Raw genomic sequence first — 11,330 nt, forward strand, 5'->3', positions numbered from 1 at the left:
CTGAAATCGTTATTGCAGAACATGACGTTAAATAGTACTTTTATTTTCTGTTCTAAATTTTCTAAACCGCCCTATCCCAAACCAACCTGGCTTTATATTCTGCTTTATATACTTGTGGTTACCCCCATCTTTGACATCATCATAAGGGCAGTGCAAATGCATGTAGATAAGTAAGTACTGCACCCTCACTAGTGGGGCTGGAACAATGGGAAGAGGTCTGTGCGGGACTAGACTGCAAATACAGCCTGGTGGTGACCCACTTATTGGGGCAATTGGTTAGCCCTCCTTACCTATAGGTAAACCTACAGGTTCTAAGGGTTTCAGACTGACCTATGCTTTAATACTCCCCCCTCCAATATAGACATTGAGTATGGCTGGGGGACCCAAGCTGAAGGCAGTAGTTTTAGAGGAATGCCCATTTATTCTCCTAGATACACCAAGATGCAAAGATTAAAGTCCAATTAGAGTAAATGTAATTTTTTTTTTTTGCCCAGGAAGGAATTAGAGGCACCCCCTGTGTACGGAATGAAGGAACCCTTCCTCCTGTTGTGCCTGTGACTTCATCAAGCCTGCTTACAGGCAAATAACTAACCTCATAGGCCTGGATCCAGGAAGGGTCAGGTTTTGGAGCCAAATCCAAGGGGGGCTGGCAGAGGTTATAAATGAGCCCTGCTGCAGCAATCAGCCAGAACCAGAGAGTGTGAAACTGTCCAGGAGTTCAGACAGGCTTCTGTTTCATCCAGAGTAGAGGTCTGGCGATCCAGATGTACAGAGAGCCCACCCTGTTCCATGCCAAGCTGCTAGAGAACCAAGAGGTGAATGGTGCTCTATGGAGAGAGAGCTGCTTGAAATATCCAGTGTGACTGCCTCTGAGATCACCCAGGTGTGAGCCACCCAAGGGAGGTATTACCTGAGCGCTCCCTCGGATATACACACAATGTATTCTATGATCTTCCTGTGCAGGCAGCTTTACAATGTTGCATACTGGTTGCAACTTTGACATGATGTTACTGTAACTTAATTTGTTATTTTTGATCTGTTTATTCTTTGTTTGTTGCTTTTTTGATTTGTTTACCTTGTTCACTAATGGAAAATCCCCCACACACGTCACTGTGACGTCACTATGTACTGTTTCCCGCCATTCTAGGGTTTAAATGGTTGGTGAGTGTTTGTAAGTTCACTTTGAGAAAGGCTTGAGTGTGAGCCGAAACGTTAGTCGTTTTTTGATCCAAATAAACACCTTTTTTGATTTTGATAAGTCCTGTGAGTGCAAGCTTCTTTATTTCACTATATATATATATATATATATAGAGGAATGAATAAACTCGCACTCTCGGGACTTATCAAATCGAATAAAGGTGTTTATTCAGGTAAAAAAAAAAAACAAGTTGTTTTTTTACCTGAATAAACACCTTTATTCGATTTGATAAATCCTGAGAGTGCGAGTTTATTCATTCCTCTACTTAATTTTTGGGTTTATTTCACCCAGGCGACTGCGACCGATTGACGAGTTCTGCCAGCTTCCAGACCGCTTTATTTATATATATATATATATATATATATATATATATATATATATATATATATATATATATATATATATATATATAGGTATAGGATCTCTTATCCGGAAACCCGATATCCAGAAAGCTCCGAATTACCGAATGTCTGTCTCTCATAAACTACGTTTTATCCAAATTCTTCTAAAACTACTGCCTTCAGCTTGGGTCCCCAGCCATACTCAATGTCTAGATTAGAGGGGGGAGTATTAATGCACAGGTCAGTCTGAAACCCTTAGAACCTGTAGGTTTACCCATAGGTCAGGAGGGCTAACCAATTGCCCCAAGAAGTGGGTCACCACCAGGCTGTATTTGCTAACAGTCTAGTCCCGCACACACCTCTTCCCATTGTTCCAGCCCCACTAGAACTGCCGACCCCTCCGACAACCTTCCCCTCCCTCCCCAACCCCCCCCCTCCTTGACCCCTATTGGACCCCCCCCCCCTGGTCCTTGGAAAAGAAATTGGCTCTTTTTTGGTCCCCGGGCCAAAAAAGGTTGGGGACCCCTGCAGTGTATGCATTAATATGTATTTATTCATATATATTTATTCATACAATTGGCTATACAGAATGCTGTATTAGCTTGGAGGCACAGTATGGAAAGGAAAGGGTCTACTTTAATGTTGAGTGGTTGCTGTCCTCATGGGTGCCACAAATAGGAGTCAGGAGGCAAGGTGTCCACATTTGGTATCAGTGAAGCCATTTCAGAGGGCAAAAATGATTGTCTAATGAGCTTAGACAAAACCAGAAACCACCTCTTTCACAAAGTACTGGACTATCCCACTACACTGCTGTCAAGTCTCTCCAACACACATTGGTATAATTACTTAGAAGGATGAAAACATTTAGTAAAGGCTTTCCACGTGTTGTTTTACCACTTTGAGGGGTTTCCTCAGCAGACCCTAGTAAAATAATATCAGTTCATCCTAGTGCTTTATTTAATTGCAGATATTTAGAGATATTTAAAAGCGAATAACAAATTAGTTGGGACAGAGTGGTGTTCCTAGTTGATGGATCTGGGAACTAGGGAGATACAGAGGACAAAGATTCCCAGGCATTTTTAGAATAATTTGGATCCACATACAAGAGGCGCCAAGGAGAATTTCATGAAGATAAACGGTAGACTTGGTTGCTTGGCTTTGTCACTTAGTGATTCCCAACATGGTTTTTATATGACAAAGCACTTGAAAGGAGAACAATAGCCTAATTCAGACGCAGAGCATTCCGTGAAAACAAACTGAAAGCGCATAATAAATGCCCAGTGAATGTTTGTCTGGATTTTGCAAGCCTATTGGCTGAACTAAAAATCTATGAAACCTTATTTTACTTCATAATTTATCTCTGCATTGCACAATATTTATCTCTGAAGAGTTTACTTGATAGGGTAAGGGCAGGGGCACATGGGCAGATTCGGGGAGATTTAGTTGCCTGGCAACTAATCGCCTCTTCTGCGGGGCGACAATCTCCCCGTACTGTCTTCCCTCTGCCTTCCGGCTGCTATAATGAGAAAACGACAGCGCAATGGCACTCGCAGCGTTTGATTTCCAAATTGCCTCACGAGGAAACTTCAGGCGACTTCGGAAATCGAAGCGCCGCGAGTGCATTGGTGCAGGCAATTTTTCATTTTAGCAGGCGGAAGGCAAAGAAGAGGCGATTAGTCGCCAGGTGACTCAATCTCCCCGTGTGCCCCTGCCCTAATGTACTGTATGTCCATCCTAACAAAACCCCCATGCATACACAACACAGCCTAATATTTTCTGCTTACATAAAGTGAGCTCTGTGAGGAGGCAGTTGCAGTTGTGAAAAAAACCCAATAAAATCCCTTTGCTGCCAAGCAGGCCATGTTCAAAGAATGAATTGCACTAGATACCATCAGTGGGTGGGAATAATCTTCTGAGTCTTTGCATAACAATAGGAGCTCAAAGAAGTTTGTGGTTTTCAACTGGGAAATTAATTTAATACAAAGTGGGTTGAGATACTATAATTATCTACTGAGAGATATTGTAGTTTCATTCCGGAAATTGTGGTTAGTTTTTGTACTTTTCTACATTATACCCCAAGAGTTTCTCTACACTGAATACTACTTATATTGTGTGGAGAAGTAAAGTCAACAAAGAAAATGTTTCTGTTGTTTTCTTCTAGTCTGCTGAGTTTTTGCCATACGAGCACTATTTGTGTTCTAGATATTAGATGATATGTTGTATTTTAAGGGAAATTGTTATTGCAGATTTTGTTACTGAAATCGTTATTGCAGAACATGACGTTAAATAGTACTTTTATTTTCTGTTCTAAATTTTCTAAACCGCCCTATCCCAAACCAACCTGGCTTTATATTCTGCTTTATATACTTGTGGTTACCCCCATCTTTGACATCATCATAAGGGCAGTGCAAATGCATGTAGATAAGTAAGTACTGCACCCTCACTAGTGGGGCTGGAACAATGGGAAGAGGTCTGTGCGGGACTAGACTGCAAATACAGCCTGGTGGTGACCCACTTATTGGGGCAATTGGTTAGCCCTCCTGACCTATAGGTAAACCTACAGGTTCTAAGGGTTTCAGACTGACCTATGCTTTAATACTCCCCCCTCCAATATAGACATTGAGTATGGCTGGGGGACCCAAGCTGAAGGCAGTAGTTTTAGAGGAATGCCCATTTATTCTCCTAGATACACCAAGATGCAAAGATTAAAGTCCAATTAGAGTAAATGTAATTTTTTTTTTTTGCCCAGGAAGGAATTAGAGGCACCCCCTGTGTACGGAATGAGGGAACCCTTCCTCCTGTTGTGCCTGTGACTTCATCAAGCCTGCTTACAGGCAAATAACTAACCTCATAGGCCTGGATCCAGGAAGGGTCAGGTTTTGGAGCCAAATCCAAGGGGGGCTGGCAGAGGTTATAAATGAGCCCTGCTGCAGCAATCAGCCAGAACCAGAGAGTGTGAAACTGTCCAGGAGTTCAGACAGGCTTCTGTTTCATCCAGAGTAGAGGTCTGGCGATCCAGATGTACAGAGAGCCCACCCTGTTCCATGCCAAGCTGCTAGAGAACCAAGAGGTGAATGGTGCTCTATGGAGAGAGAGCTGCTTGAAATATCCAGTGTGACTGCCTCTGAGATCACCCAGGTGTGAGCCACCCAAGGGAGGATATTGGCAAGGATACAAATGTGGGCCCCCTCTGTGAGGACAGGTTTTTTTCATGTACCTGCTATGTGGGCACGGCTACTAAGTTCCAAAGGGAGAGGTACTTTGGGAAAGATAGTACTACCTGGAGAAATAAAAGCTCTTGGAAAAGGACATTTCCATTGAACTGCGTGATTATTAATCTCTTGCGAAGTTTATTGGGTGCTAAGAAAAGATTACATGTGCATACCAGAAAACACCCCTGCATCTCCACCCTCCTGTGATGAACTGTGTTTCTTAAATACACAAATCCATTATAGAATCACAGAGCCATTGAAGTGTGAATAACTCTGTTGGGCATAGGAAAGTATTTCACTTTCTGGTTAAAATGCATGAGGAAGTTAATTTTAGGAAGATAGCATCAAGTGCAAGAACACAGGAAACCTAGGGTCATGACTGTACCTTCCCTAAAGATGTAATTGGAGAACTAAAAGCCTATAAAACCACAAACCCTAGGCACCCAAGCTCTGATATACAGCAAGAACGAGCTGCCACCGCCCCGCCCACCATGCTTCCTTGTCTACATTGGAGGGGGGAGTATTTTATTACTGTATTGTTCCTACCTGCTCTGTACACAAGTAGCATACGTGAAGAATAATGAAGAACAATAAGCTTTCAATTGTAACCTCCCCAAAAAAAGATTTCAGCCTCCATCCCTGGAAGTGGAGCTATATCCATTAACATATATATATATGTAACATGTTTTTGGACTATCCAGGCCAACGGCGGAACTACCCAGCTAGTATACTAGAGCACAGGTTACACTGGACTCTATCACTTAAGGCAGGCCTTCGCAAAAGGGAAGTATTGAAGGTGAGGTGTAGTGCAACTATAACTTTTACAGGCTACTGTGCTTTAACCAATAAAGCAATGGGCACCAGGAGGTTCTTGCAAATCAAACAGAATAAAATAACTTTATTTTTAGAGACAAATGATCCACAGGTTACTTACATTAGTAAAGAGGCATTTGCAGAATATGTATGTATGTATGTATATTTTTATTTGTAAAGCGCTCCTTGAGGGCACAGCACTGTACAGCAAAACAATAAATTAGTAGTAACAAACAAGGGGTCATTGGAATAAAAAGTAACAATAAGTGCATTATTAGAATACAATTCACATAAATATAAAAAAAATATAATTACAATACAGATTAAGTGCTCAGTGTCAAGGAAACAAAAGGCTAGAGGACCCTACCCCGTAGGGCTTACAGTCTAAATGGGAGGGTAACATACAGACACAATTCAGAGGGGTATTAAGGTGCTGTGGGTTACAGTTTGTTACACTGTTATATAAGTGCCAGTTCAGGTGTTATCCAGGTGCTCCCAGAGGTAGTCTTTGAGTTTTGTTTTAAAAACATTGAAGGAGGATTGTTTGCAGCCTTATATTGTGACATTTCTATTCTATGTGTACTGTATATTGTGAGTGGGCCCCTAAGCTCAGTAAGTGACAGCAGCACAGAGCATGTGCAGTGAATCAGCAGAAAAGAAGATGGGGAGCTACTGGGGCATCTTTGGAGACACCGATTTTTACTGCTAACGGGCTGTGGGTGCATTGGGCTGGTACAGAAGCCCGAAACATAATGTACAACATTTCTAGCCTAGTTCTCTTAAGCTTTAGTTATCCTTTAAAGCTGCCACAGTGTGGTTGTATACTTTTATTCTTATTTTTGCCATAGTAGGCGCCCAGCTGCACAGTCAATGCTTGTATGTGCAAGATCAGAAACTTTTATAATCTGTGCAACTGGATTACACTGGACACACATATAAGAGGCAACATACATATCTGTAAAGCTATAGGATGTAATGCAATATGTATATTGAGGCTCTTACATTGTATGCTGCACTGTAAATTATGTAGTAACATTAAGGTTTAGCCATTTAGGTTGAGAAAGATATAAATGCATCCAATTTTTTTGTCTTAATGAAACCTGTTTAATTTGTGCCTTAATCCAAAGGATAAAACATATCCCCATCGGATGCCTCAGACGCCAAGATTGCATGGTGCATTATCTTACATTTATCAACATTGAATCTCATCTGCCACTTAGATGCCCAAAGTGTCAAGTTCGTCTATATCCTGCTGCAAGGATGGATTTAATTGTGCTCCATCATTTTCTGTCATCTGTGAACACTGTTACTTATGTTGTAAGATCCTGACGGACCCCATTAAGAACGTTACTCCAAGTAGAGAGTGTGCCATTAACAACCACCTGTACCCTGTAGCCAGTTTCCTATTCATGTACAAACAACATTACTAAGATCTGTAATTCCCCAGATGTTCCGTCACTTACATCCAATGAAGAATATCTATACAAGTAGTAGGGTTTGGGAACAGTTTCGGACTGGCCCACCGGGATACCAAGAAAACTCCCGGTGGGCCCAGGTGTCAGTGGCCCCTCATGCTGTTAAACATTTAGACTGTTTCATGGTCATTCCCTATTTCTTTATGGGAAAATATGTGTAATAATGGAATAATATAGTAAGTAGATATAAAAGACTAGGGGAATAAAGAGGATGGATAAAGAGAGGAGGAATAATAGTTTGGAAAGTGGGTCCACAGTCGAAGGTTTTCTGGTGGGCCCCTGGCATCCCAGTCGGACACTGTTTGGGAATCACAGGCCAAGACAGGATAACTGCTGTTTAGATATTTAATGTGCATCCACACGGCTAATTAATGTCTGCAAGTGCAGCAATTTCCCCCATGGTCAGTTGTGTGTAAAGCCACTTTCATTAAAGGTACTTGAATCAAAATATGTTCCTTTGACTTCCATAAAGTTGTGCTTGTCACTGCTTAAAGGGGACCTGTCACCTTAAAAATATTCTAAATCCTATTTTATCACATTAGTCATGCAAACCAATTTTTGAGACAAAACTGTGGAGCAGGTGTTAAAGGTTTGCAATGCAATAAAAGCCTAATGAAGAATATTACATTGCGACTACGATGTGTACATTTTACCACCGGCGATTTAAGTTATTTCCAATGGAGAAGCATTTTTGGGAGATTTGTCGTGCCGCTGTCATGCATTTTTATCATGGGCAACAGATCTCTTTGGCAGCCACTGTCCTTAAATTTTTACTTGCGTCCGCAATCAGGGGTGGGGGTGAGCAATCAAATTTCGGAGTGTGGTGCAGGGAGTGAGCCTGAGCCGAATGTCCTGCCAACCCACTCCAACCCTACAACTCTGGAGCTACTGCCATATTCTAAACCCTTCTGCCCAGCCTCAATAGCTGCCGCACAATTGCGCCTAAAGAATCGGATGCATTTTGCTTTTCTATGCCAAGAAATCCATTGCTATTAAATGGAAGGAGGAATCCCCCCCCTCCCTTGCCTTCTGGATAACTCTGGTGGAGCAGGCATTACCGAGTCTGGAACACGTCTACTTTGCTAGGGGATGCCCTGCTAAATTCAATGCTGTCTGGACACTCTGGATTTTGCAAAATGATTCCTATTCTAATAGGCAACAAGATGTCTCTCAACCCTTGCTTGATTGGCTTATGGGGTCATCTTAATATGGAGCACTTGCAATGTTTGCTATGTATGACTGCTTTCGTTATCTAGGTGTTTAATTGAATGGTTACATATCATTTGTATGGCAAATTATTTGTATGACTCCTCTTTTTTCAGGTCCTTTCTTCTCTCTTTCCTTTTCTCCCTTCCTTCTTTCAGTTTCTCTAGTACCTCTCTTTCCCGTCTGTCATTGTTTTCCCAGGGGTAAAATAGAAAAAATTTCAGTGCAAGGGGCTTCAATACAAATTGCTTTTATTAATATGTATAGCTGCATTATCCTGTATGTTGCACTTGCTCTGGAAATAAATAAAACTTTAAAAAAAAAAAAAAGAATCGGATGCAGAAGTCCCTCACATGTTAATGACGCCAGATGGACTTGTGCATAATTTGCGATTATTGCAGATACAGTTGCATTCATTTCAATGAATCAGATGGAATTGTACCAGACACAGCGCAATTGCGTCAAGCGCATCACCCCCTTGTAACATGCTGGATATGTGGGGAAAACTTGGCCCAAACTAGCACTCTTCTGCCCATGAGAAAAATAAGAAGAAATAATCTTCTATATCGATCTTCTGTTATATGTATTATTTCATGTTGTGTCTACGTGTATGTTAATTAGCAGATTAGTAGTCAGCACGACTTCCACTACCTTCTTTGGCTGGGTGCACGTCCTCCAATGGCCACTTTCCACTGGCAATACTGGCAAAGAAATTAGTCCAGCACCCACAGTATTCAATAACACGGCCTTTATTGGACCAAGGGCATTACAGCAACGTTTCAGACCAACGTTTTATGCCCTTGGTCCAATAAAGGACGTTTTATTGAATACTGTGGGTGCTGGCAGTGGCGTAACTAGATATTACTGGGCCCCACAGCAAATTATTTTTCAGGCCCCCAATATGTTCAGAGGTTGACTTGTTTCTCCAATATTTATTGACATTGTATATGAACTAGGGCCTCATGGAGCCCCTATACCTCCTGGGCCCCCCTGCAGCTGCAGGGTCTGCTTCCTCTATAGTTGCGCCCCTGGGTGCTGGACTAATTTCTTCTACGTGTATGTAAACATAAAGGTGTATATTGGTATTTATATATTTCTTGCTACATAAATATTGAATTAAGCATAAATAATTACAAACGTCTTCATGGAGCAACTAATTATCCCACCAGAAATAATAACATGCAAGTGAATATGTATAGTATATCTACGTAAAATGGTAGACTGTGTAATAAATATAAACTAGAACTGGCACAAAAACATAACTACTCAAAACTTTTAATCAATCTTAGTTATTGTTATGAGGTCTACTTTATATTTGAATAGAAGAACCCACGGCTATGATGCTAGTAGTTTATGCATCCTCTAGATGGCGCCAGTATCCATTTAATTCAGAGTAGCAAATCCATGAATTAGCTACTACAGTAATAAAACACCCTGTTTTTGTTTTTTGTCTACTTTTACGAATGAAAGGTCATGTGAAATATTGTAAAGTACTTACAAAACACTCTTAGAAAAGAAGGAACATTGGAAAATATATTTAGATTTCTCATCAGAGAGAATGATACTCACTAACTGGAAATACAAAGTAATGGTTGCCCATTGTATTTGTGCTTCATTACACCAGACATAAGCAATGGAATTGCCTGCAGGAGTACAAGATGCATTAGCAAAGCTGCAGGTGCAGCAGTTATGCGGTTTATTGGGGCTGTATACACCTATTAACATGAGCAAATTAAAGAAACATGTCGGAAATACATTCTCCCTATTATTTTCATTAAAAAAAATCATTTTTTTCACACTTACTAAATGATCTGAAACTGTAATTAGCTAAGTTAGTTGAACAAGCAGAAGCCCACTCTTTGCAAGAAATGGTGAAAAATTGCCTTTTTTTTCTGGCTCTTTCCAGCTTTCAAATGGGGGTCATCTATAAAAACAAACGCTCTTTTAGGGTAAGGTCACACTGGGCGTTTCGGGGAGATTTAGTCGCCTGGTGACTAATCGCCTCATCTTTGTGGGGACCAATTTCCCCGAACGCTTCCCTCACTCTGCGCTGGCTAAGATGAAAAATTGCCAGCGCTAACCACACACGGCGATTCGTTTTTTCTGAAGTTTCCTTGTGAGGCAACTTTGGGCGACTTCGGAGAACAAATAGCCACGTGTGATTAGCGTCGGCGATTTTTCATTTTAGCCAGCGCAGAGTGAGGGAAGACGTTCGGGAAATTGGTCGCCGCAATGACGAGGCGATTAGTTACCAGGCGACTAAATCTCCCCAAAACACCCAGTGTGACCTTACCCTAAGGCTACAAATGTATTGTTATTGCTACTTTTTATTACTCATTTTTTATTCAGTCCCTCTCCTATTCAACTTCACTAGGGTAAATTGGACCTTAGCAACCAGATTGCCAGAAATTGCAGACTGGAAAGTTGCAGAATGAAAATTAAATAACTCAAAAACCTCAGATAAAGAAAAATCAAAACCAATCTATCATTGTGGAAATGGACTGTTCCACTGGGTAATGCCAGGGGGCACTGTTTGGTCATTTAATTCTACAAAGCAAAAAATGTAGACAGGAATCAATGTTTCTATATAAAAAAAAAGAAAGTAAATAAGTGCAGTGTCTGTGACTTCCACTCCCACACAGGAGAGACATCACATCAGTGTTAAAGGGGATGTAAAACCCCTCAAAAATACAGTTTTACCTAAAGAAAGAAATTGTAATTTTAAGCAATTTTCCAATAAACATAGTCAATAGTTTTAAAGTTATTTGTACTGTATATTCTGCACTGGCTGCTTGAAAGTTATGCAGCAGAAATCAGCATATTTATAGGTCTGTTAATCAGCACCATGAGGGCAGAGACTAGAAAGTGACACGCAGATACAGGTATGGGATCCATTATCCAGAAAGCTCCAAATTACTGAAAGGCCATCTTCCATATCTAAATAATCCAAATTTTTTTAAATTCTTTCCTTTTTCTTTGTAATACTATAAACAGTAGCTTGTACTTGATCCCAGCTAAGATATAATTAATCCTTATTGGAAGCAAAAACCAGCCTATTGGGTTTATTTAACGTGATTTTCAAGTA

Source organism: Xenopus laevis, chromosome 7S (genome assembly GCF_017654675.1).
Source record: "Xenopus laevis strain J_2021 chromosome 7S, Xenopus_laevis_v10.1, whole genome shotgun sequence".
In the NCBI taxonomy this organism is placed as follows: domain Eukaryota; kingdom Metazoa; phylum Chordata; class Amphibia; order Anura; family Pipidae; genus Xenopus; species Xenopus laevis.